This window comes from Acanthisitta chloris, unplaced genomic scaffold, assembly GCF_000695815.1.
Source record: "Acanthisitta chloris isolate BGI_N310 unplaced genomic scaffold, ASM69581v1 scaffold12817, whole genome shotgun sequence".
NCBI lineage: Eukaryota > Metazoa > Chordata > Aves > Passeriformes > Acanthisittidae > Acanthisitta > Acanthisitta chloris.
The window spans coordinates 92,492-101,146 of record NW_008682230.1 but is presented as its reverse complement, the minus strand read 5'-3'; the positions used below and the strand labels follow the sequence as shown (position 1 = coordinate 101,146).

The window sequence follows — 8,655 nt, the reverse complement described above, 5'->3', positions numbered from 1 at the left end:
AGTGCCTGTACTCCACTGGCCAGTACTGTATGACTGTGACTCATGAGCCATGCTACAGCCCAGTCTCGTGGCATCACAAGCTCCAAAGTCCTCCTAGGAGTAGAAGACTGAGAAAGAACCATCTCAATCAACAGAAGAAATCAGACTGGACTTGATGGTGTTGATTAGCTCTAACCATGCTGGGCCTGGCCCCTATAGAAAACCAGAAGGTCTTCTCTTGAGCATCTCCAGCATGGGAAGGCTTATTAGGACCAGCACTGCAGGAAACAGGCTGCCACAGGATTGCAACCAAGCTAAGAAAATTCCCAGGATCTACAGCACTAGGGAGTAGATTCAGAGGCAAGTGCTCAGCCAAACTACTTTGGAGACACAGTGTGCTGGTTTGAGCTGGAGTAGAGTTAACTTTCTTCACAGAGGCTAGTATGAGGCTATGTTTGGGTTTTGTGCTGAACACAGAGTTGATAATGCAGAGATGTTTTTGTTATTGCTGAGCAGAGCTCACACAGAGCCAAGGCCTTTGCTGCTTTCCGTACTGCCACACTGGCAAGGAAGTTGGGGGTGCATGGGAGATTGGGAGGAGACACAACTGGCACAGGTGACCCAAACTGACCAAAGGGAGATTCCATACCATAGGACATCATGCTCAGTATATAAGGTGGGAGGAAGAAGGAGGAAGGGGGGACATCTGGAGTGATGGTGTTTGTCTTCCCAAGGAACCGTTACGCGTGATGGTCCCTGCTCTCCTGGAGGTGCTGAACACCTCCTGTCTTTGGGAAGCAGTGAATTAATTCCTTGTTTTGCTTTGCTTGTGTGTGCAGTTTTTGCTTTCTCTATTAAACTGTCTTTATCTCAACCCATGAGTTTTTGTAGCTTTAACCCTTCTAATTCGCTCCCCCATCCCGTTGGTGGGGGAGTGAGTGAGAGGCTGTGTGGTTCTTGGCTGCTGCTGGGGTTAAACCACGACACACAGGAAATGGGAACTGGTAAACTCAGCCTCAGAACATGGATCACTGAAATACACTGTGCTCTTCCTGAGGCATCTCAGGTGTCTCTATACAACACTGCATTGTGCCAGGAGAAAATAACTTTACTTTCTTGCTGTCTGTAAGAGATAGAGCAGGATGTGTAAAATGATGACAGATCACAGAATGGTTGAGGTTGAAAAGGCACCTCCAATGGTCATCTGATCCACCTCCACCCCACCCAAACAGGGACACCTACAGCCACATGCACAGGACCATGTCTAGACAGCTTTTGTATATCTTCAAGGAGCAAGAGTCTTTCTGGGAAACTTGCGCCAATGCCTGGCCACTCTCACAGTGAAGAAGTCTTTCCTGATGTGAGGAGGGAACCTTGCATGTTTCAGCTGGTGACTATTGCCTCTGATTTTCTCACTGGGCATGAATGAATAGAGCCTGGCTCTGTTGTCTTTGTTCCCCCCATCAGGCACTTTGGTACATTGATGAGATTGCTCCCATTAAGCCTTCTTTTCTTCAGGCTGAACAGTCCCAGATCTCTCAACCTTTCTTCAAAGAGAAGATGCTCCAACCAAGTTAATCATCCTTAGATTCTCTCTAATCCTGAGAGGATTCTGTGCTGCCATGCCTTTGCATCTACCAACAATCAGGTAGGCTGAAACTAGGCAGAGTATTTTACACAAACTAAATTCACTACATCAATTGCAGTGTAGAAACACTGTAATGTTCACCTGTGGCCAATACAAACAAGAAGGTTGGGAACACAAGGCCCTCAGTGCAATTACCATCAGTCACCATCACATCTTAGAAAATCACAAAACTTAGATGGTAGCTCAGTGATTCTCACTGGGAAGTTATCAGCAACAGGATGGGCAGTTTATGGTGCTGAGACACAAACACTGAGCAAAAGCAATGGGAAAAGCTAAGGTCCTAGAATACAAAGGCATTTAATGAGAAGAAAAGGCATTTTAAGCTGAGCCCTCTCTCCCCTTACTGTTTAGTATTTTTGTCCTTATGTTGTCCATAATTGCTATTGAGCAACGAACACACACAGTCAGATTCCTACAATCAGGGGGTAGAAAATTGTGCTTGCACTTAGGGAAGGAAGATGTTAATTTTTCTGAATACTAAACAGACTACTCAACATTACCTAACCATTATTTAATATCATAAAATGGAGCTCTTAACTTCATTTTCCTACTATTATCAAGAGCTGATACTTTTTCTTTCATTAAGATTGAAGTCAGACCCTTTATGGATCCTACTACAAACTTCCATTTTCCTTTAACTGGAAAAACTGTTTCAGGATTACATTTAAATGGTTTTCTTTCAAAGACTGAGAGGAATTTTCCTACAAATTTTATTTCTAGTGCCAAAATTTAATGCGTTATTAAACTATTTTCCCCTTTTTCATTATAATTTGAGGCATCATTTATTTCTTTACATTCTTCTAGGTAAAAATATCTTTTCAATGCTAATTAAATTTTCTATGCAGCTAAATACTCTTTAGAATTTAGAAACTAACTATATTTGTAAAAAATATTTAAGAAAGTTAATGATTGCATTGATTTAACTCTTCCAAGATGTGAAAAAATGTATCCATTTCTAATGACAGCTTTCAGTTCTTAGGAAGAACATAAGGAACCTTCTATGTTGTTTGGTATTTTAAATCTTCTTGGATTTAATGGCCAAAAAAAAAAAAGATTTTTTTTGGCTAAAAAGATAGACTTTGCATATCAGCTTTGCAGTTGTATGACTCTCTTTTCTGCCCCATTTAAAAGTTGGTGCAGAATGCAGAAAATGCTGGGTTTGCATTTCAGACCACTAAAAACATGCTGAATATTGAGCTACTGAAACCAACAAAACAAAATAAATGGAAGAGTTGAAAAATCTTCCTTATACACAAGTCTAAATCATTTTGGAACAGTCTTGACTCTGCCTGTGCTCCAATGCTCCCACAAATTGTTCTTGATCCAAAACAAAATTACAGTGTCTTTGAGTCTTGGATTTTCAAAGCAAATATGCATCTTATGTCTTAAAATAGAGAGTTTAGACATACAACTTGGAGAAATGTTTTGGCCCCAATCTCACTGTAGGAGGAAAAGACATTTTCAAAGGCATAATAAATTCCCTTTTTTTCTTTATTCTCCCTTAAATCACATGCCCTTAAAAAAATCTCCTGCCTTTCCTCTCGAGTTGTCTGATCCGTATCATGATATAGCTATGCTTTAGGGCATTTCCAATTTGACAAAACTAACTGCTCACTTCTAAAAATCCCTTTACAGCATGACAGAATAAAGAGACTCAAAATCCATTATTTTAAGTCATTGACATTATTTTTCTGCCACACATTGCCCATGTGGACATGAAACTCTGAACACTGGCAATACCCACAGGCCCCACTTCATGGAAGTTGTTGGAGCTCTGAGGTGTGTTTTACCCTCAGCTAAAAAATCACTCTCGTGGAGAATAAAGCAAGAAGAAATAGAGTATAACTCAGGCATGGTTTTTGTCAGGGCACAGCACATATGCCAGCAGAGCTGCTGGAAAGACAGTTAAACACAAATGATGTTAATGTCTTCATGTACTCTCAAGTCCCTCTTGCACTTATGCTTCTGCTACAATGGATTGACGTGAAACACGAAGATCGTGCCAGGTTCTTTAAAACACAAACCAAAGAGGACTACAAAATGCCCTGCTACTCTAGGGCTACAGGTATGAAGATGAGTGTGAATATACACTATGCAACTCATTTGAAAGTGAATGTCAGATGATGCTGTGGCTCCCACTTCTCGGAGCTCTGTGCTACTGCCAGTCCTGGGCTGTCCTACAGCTACAAGGCAAACTGCAATGTTAAGTCTTCCTGTTTGTCATGCTGGTTTAACTTAATTTCAGAAATACCTCTGGAATTTCTGATTATTCTTCATCCTATGGGCAACAGACCACAGCCTTAAACACAGGCCACAGCAGAAAACATTTACATGTCGGCCTTAGTAACGTAAACCTTGCTACAAATTGCTTCACATCATTCCTGTCAAAAGAGAGGTATGTTTTATAGGAGGGGAAATTAAACACCAGAGAGGTGAAAGGACATGTTCAAAGAAAGGTTTACATGCATCAAACCCAGATCTGATGATGGTCCTGTGAACACACCACATGATTGCCCTTTCCTTCCCTGCACACAGAGCTCTTTCAAAGACACAAGACTTTCTGCTGCCCCTTCACCGAGGGTCAGTGACAGGACTTGCAAAATATTTCATCATTTCTCTCAGACATGATCTACATGAAATGCAATACAGTGCAATGAAAGATGTACAGGAAACCTGATTTGGGCAGACAACACTTCTGGCACAGGCTGAGCCTGCCCGAGCTGGGTTGAGGGGGTGCCCAGCACAGCCATCCTGCACCTTTAGCCCAGCCAGCACAGCTCTGAGTGTGTCCATGCTGTGGCTGCAGCTCAGGCAGAGGCACCAGACTCATGGAAGGTGTTCAGCTCAGACACTGCCACTGGGCTGCAAAACCCACTTGGGAGCTGAGGACATGCCCACACAGCATAATGGTGAGCCATACCTGAACTCATGGGGTCTGGGCTGGCTTTATTGCAATGAGCTGTATAACAAAACTGGATTGGCACAGAACCCGTACCAGTAAGACTCTAACTCCTTAGTTACAACTGTTAAAAGGTTTACTTCTCACTGCAAAAGCTAATGTTATGCAAGTGGCAGGATCCAGCTGACATCTCTCAGCACCTCCATTGCATATATGATTGTGACCAAACCCTGATTAAGCACCACATTATCATGGTTACATTGCTAACAATGATCTTGGTGCAGGGCAGCTTAGATGCTTAGAAGTGCTTTAATCACAATTCATTTTTATTTAAAGAACAAGAATTATCCTTAGAAATTCAATATCTAAAAGAGGAAAAAACATGAAGCACACAACTTTAAATACCTGATAAATCAAGAATCAGTAAATGATCAAGATTGTGTCCTCTTCTGTGACCTTTACAAATATCAGTTACTTCTCTCACATGATAGCATCATAGTATCATATGTTAAGGGGTTGGAATGAACCTTTGAGACCATCTAGTCCCACCCCCCGTGCCATGGACAGGGACACCTCCCACCAGAGCAGGTTGCTCAAGGCTTTATCCAACCTGGCTTTGAACAGTGCCAGGATTGAAGCATCCACTACCTCCCTGGGCAACCTGCTTCAGTGTATTAACACCCTCACATTAAAAAACTTCTTCCTAATTCCCCCTTTTCAATTTATACCTGATACTCCTTGTCCTGTCACTGTAGTTCCTAAGAGAGTCCCTCTACAGCTTCCCTGTAGCCCCTTCAGATACTGGAAGGTTGTCATGAGGTCCACACACAACCTTCTCTTCTCCAGCCTGAACAGCCCCAGCTTTCTCAGCCTGAATTTCAAATTATGAGTTTTAAATGGAAAAACATTGCTACTCACAGAATCCTCTCTAAATTCTCTTCCAATGAAGAAGATAAAACTGAGACAGAAGAATTAAGTAACTCCTCAATGTTATGAAATAAAACACAGTTAAAGCTTAAATTTGAGTTAATGAGTTTCTTTTCTGTGAAGCTACAGGACACCTCCTGTGTAGGCAAGATGTCTTGCAAATTTCTGCACTGACATTTGGCAACACCTTAATCCATGGTTTCCCATCTGAATAGAAGAATTAACTGATGATAATATCTGTATTTGGCTGATGTTGGACGGTTGGGCACTGAAGCATTGAAACCTCCCACAGAAATAGAAGCCACAAGGACAAGGCACTGCTACTCTCTTCCAACACAGCCACTCTATGTATCCTCTGGAAATTTTGTGTCTAATTTGAAAATTTCAAGCACTGAGTAAAGCTGGTTGAACTCCAGCAATCAAAACCTGGATATATTGGGAGCTCTGGAATTTCTTTAAATCCAAAGTGTAAAGCAAGGTGCAGCTAAAACAGGGGGAAATGTCATTAGATTAGCTTCACTCTTTGCCTAACCATCAGTTAATTGTATCTTTTTGAGATGATGTCTTTTCATGCTGGTTTAGCTAGATCTTCCACCATAGGTTCATTGAGTCACCATCTCTGTCTGAACATTCCCTCACACTGAAGTCAGCAGCAATGCTAACAAGCAAAAGTGAGAAAAAACACACTCATTTCTTCCTCCTATTTTTGCCAAATCATTAGCTGAGACTTGCATCTCTTTTAAAACCCAAGGATAATCTCTATAACCTTGATTACAGCTATTTTTATTGGAACACTTCAGGACAATCCACAGGGGATCACAATAAAAACTGCCAGACCTTTTCTCAAATATCTAGTTTACTAATTTTGAATTTTAAAAAAATAAAATTCCAATATCTTTCCAATTTTTATTTGATTTTTATTTGATAAAATTGTCATATGTACTACTGTAAGGATGGCATAGGCCCATATTGTTCTCTCCTCCCTGCCCCCCCCAGTTATCAGATAAACAGAGTAAATGTATATCACCAAATTCTGCAAAAGTTATGCAGACACAAGTTTATTACAGTAATAACCCTTGCAGTGTGGAAGAAATTCCTTAATATGCAGTTCTTATTTTCCATACCCTCAAGACTTAACTCTCCTATTTCACCACACACAGTTTCAACTACTTTGAGGTCATTGCCATGATCCTTGTGGTATTTCTAGCCTGAAGCTCTCATATGAGCTTCCATTAGTGCTCCCTCTTGATAATCAGTCCTCCACATTCAGAAAACAGCTATATAAATACTTAGCTGTTTTCAAGTACTAAGAGAAACAAAAAGTAGAACTTTAATGAAATAAGAACAACAACCTATTTTATTTATTTTTCTTCCAGAATAGTCTAAAGAGTTTTGCTTAGGGTATTAAGTTTTTTTGATAACAATTTCAATAAAAACAGGAACTGTTTAATTTAGTCCAGTACTATTTCTTACTGCTATTTCATTCTTCTCTGCTATTTACAGTGACTTGCAATACCTCTGTTACCTAATGAAAAAGAGATGGAAAACTAAGTAGTCACATAAAATTCCTACCAAAGTGTTAAGAGAAATAAAATCTTTAACTGTCACTCAAATACTAGCACTTATCTACAAATGAATACATTTAGCTGGATAAAAAGCAAAATCCAAAAAGAAATTGGGCAACTTCTTTTTACCTAAAGAAAAAATTGGTATTTTCCCATTTGATTCCTGATAAAACCTGTGAAATAGCCTATTGCCAAAAGGCAGCTTTGTCCATATACCTATGTCAGCAAGTCCATCAAATGTAGTCAGTTACTTCTACCATCTAGGGAGTTTGAGGGAACATTTCAGTTTATACCTGTTCCCCAGGTGGAAAACAATGGCAGGATGACTTTTGGACCATAATTGCATTCTATTGCAAAGAATAGCTCAACTGACCATCAAGATGACTTTTTCATACCCCTAACTTGACAAAACAATGCCAGTAAACTAAATTTCATGTGTACTGGAGCTATTTTTCAGAAGGCCTATAGGCTCTGCCATACTGCATTTACTGCAGTTCATGTTCATCATTTAGTGTAGTAAAATCCAAGAACTACATAGGCATGGGCACAGGACATGGCCACACAGACTCTGCTTTTGTCCACCAGAAGCTGAGGCTTTGACCTTTGAAGAAGCCAGGAAGCCACAGCCAGCTCCTAGCCAAAGGAGCTGACTCGTACAATTTCCAAGGATGTGCTTGCCAAAGACTATGTAGATATGTTAAGCATTTAAGGCCACTGTAAGTAAGTATTTTACACAGGGTCATTTTTGTTAGTAACTTTTAAAGGGGCAAAAGTAAAAAAAAGACAGGAAACCATCAATAACATTTCTTGGAGTATGTGTTCTCCCTCTTGAATAAAGATGAAGAGAGATTCTACCCAATTGCATTTCCTTCCTTGTAAATCAGCTGTATCAAACATACATTATCGGAGTCGTGACTGTTTTACAAACCCTGGCTTTTAATACTAAACCATGTAGAAGTGATGTGTTCAAGGACAGAATGTGACCATTTTAATACTCCACCACCATGAAGCATCAAAGTCACGTAGGCCATGGATGCCTTTGTAGTTTTGCTCCATTTACCAAATTTTCTGTAATTCCAGTTAGGAATTCTCTTCAATATATCTGAAGTTATTACATTTCTAAAATGTTCACTACTGTCACTAGCAAATTTAGGGGTTGAGCCACCAGCATGTAAGAGCACAGCTGTTTCCACCACCAACCTCTGTGGGTTCTAACAAGCAGCTTGACTTTGTGTGAAGTGATTAAGGGCTACATTAAACGAAATCTTGGACCTGTGACCTTAGTTTGCATGTTAGGATGAACACCAAGAGGCTATTTGCTAGGCTCAGTCCACTTTGTCATTACCTTTTTTGTATTGGGGAACCAAAACTGGACATAATATCACATGTGCAACCCCACAAATGCTGATGGCTAAATGTTTCATATAGCCAGCTATGCAATTTTCGCTGCTGCAAGGACACACTGCTAACACACCTTGTTGCTGGACCCCAAGTTCTTTCTGCAAAGGTGCTACCAAGCCAGCCTGTCCCTGCCTGTGTTTTCACACAGGGCTATTCTGTACCTGATGAAACTCTGCATTTGCCCCTGTGGAGCTTCAAGAAGTTCCTGCTAACCCATTCCTTTGGGTCCCAGTGAG

General features: G+C 40.5%; 1 protein-coding gene across 1 annotated transcript in view; it reads right to left on the bottom strand.

Annotated features, from left to right (window-relative positions):
* The window catches only part of LOC103805788 (sickle tail protein homolog), a gene marked incomplete at its 3' end in the record, with an annotated part of 165,113 nt that overhangs the window by 68,854 nt on the left and 87,604 nt on the right, over positions 1-8,655 (bottom strand). The gene's annotated exons all lie outside the window — the stretch shown is intronic.